The 1,560-nt window shown below is 48.8% G+C and overlaps 1 long non-coding RNA gene across 1 annotated transcript; it reads right to left on the bottom strand.

Annotated features, from left to right (window-relative positions):
• Positions 1–1,036: 1,036 nt before the first annotated feature.
• On the bottom strand, positions 1,037–1,560 carry LOC108444993. Its single transcript, XR_001859721.1, has 2 exons — positions 1,371–1,560; positions 1,037–1,272 (listed from the first exon to the last, which is right to left on the bottom strand). It is a non-coding gene; the product is annotated as an uncharacterized LOC108444993 (long non-coding RNA).

The following is a 1,560-nucleotide window of genomic DNA, read 5'->3' on the forward strand; positions in this document are numbered from 1 at the left end:
GGTGGTAGCACGCAGGAAGGTTCCAGTCTGGTGGATTGTTGGATATGGAAAGAGGAGCCTCCCAAGCAGCTGGAGAGTTGCTGTTTCTCTGTATCCAGCACTGCTGTGGATGCTACTCCAGCCCCCCCCCAGTTTGGGGCTCACCAAAGATGCTGGCAACTGGAGAGAATCAAGAACTGGAAAATATACTGCAGCAACAACAGAAAAACATATATTGCAACAAAATTTCTGTTTAGCTTAACTAAGGTTATGATTATGCAAACAACTCAAATGATGAAACAGCCTGTCACTGCCAGAATGAAGCAAAACAACCTTCCCTTGCAATCCAAAGCAGCGAGTGGATAAGGCCTCTTTCCTCTTCCTCCTGTTTCCAGCCACGCACTCCCTTGCTCTGGCTCATGTTTGTGCTTAAGAGAGCCTTTTATTGCCAGTATGGCTCACTAACCAGCAGAAAAACGTTCATGTTTTTTGGTGGATTTGATTTCTACTGGGGCAATGATTTAAGCTTTCCCTCAGAAGAGCTCGACAGCTGCTGGGACTGGCTGAGGACAGCGAAAAGAGACTGTAGGTGGGAGCAGACCTCCTTCCTCGGTGCTGGAGGACTGCTAAACTCCTCTACTGAACACTCTGGATTCTTAGGTGAAGAGAAGCTCTAAGGCACTTAGCACATTTAATTATCTGTATGATGAGCAAGATTTGACAACGGGCAAAGAATCGTAATGAAGAAGGAAAGACTGAAAACCGATGCCAGAGAAGTTCACACTCTAAATAAGGCAAATGGGGGTAGTTATGGTAATTGACTTATGAAAACCTCTTTCCGAGCTTGTTCTGGGATTTCTCTGTCGCTGGTACACTTTACATCATGGTTCCTTCAGGGGAGCCTCTTCAGGATAAAAGCTCTCCTTCTGACGCCTGCCCGTGGGAGAAGGCTCAGGCAGGTGCTGGACCGTGGGACAGGTGATGCGGTCACTCCGGCTCTGATGTGTCACAGCTCACCCATCCACGGCAGACACGCAAAACAAGGCAGACTCGGGGCTGTTAGTGGAGCGTGCTTTATTACAGTGGGGCGAAAAAAGTAGGAAAATGAGCAGAAAATCGTACTTTTTCCTCCATGAAGATGACAGCTGTCAACCAAATAAAGCAAACGAATGAGTCCAAGGCCCTACTAAAACAAGAAAATCTCAGGGGGCGCCTCAGAGGGGACCTCATCACTCTGTACAGCTCCCTGACAGGAGGTTGTGGTGAGGTGGGGGCCGGTCTCTTGTGCCGTGCCTGCAGTGAGAGGACCAGAGGAAATGGCCTTAAGCTGAAACAGGGTTACTCAGATTAGATATTAGATAAAGTTTTTCACTGTTAGAGTGGTCAGGCACCGGCATAAGTTGCCCAGGAAGGTGATGGAGTCACCATCTCTGGAGATGTTAAGAGGCGTCTGGATCTGGCGCTGGGTGATGTGTTTCAGTGGTTACAGCGGTAGTGCCGGCTGGACGGCTGGGCTGGATGATGCTGACGGTCTCTTCCCACCTTGATGATTCCACGATTCTACGTGAAAAAAGCAGCCAG

Source organism: Corvus brachyrhynchos, unplaced genomic scaffold (assembly GCF_000691975.1).
Source record: "Corvus brachyrhynchos isolate BGI_N302 unplaced genomic scaffold, ASM69197v1 scaffold60, whole genome shotgun sequence".
NCBI lineage: Eukaryota > Metazoa > Chordata > Aves > Passeriformes > Corvidae > Corvus > Corvus brachyrhynchos.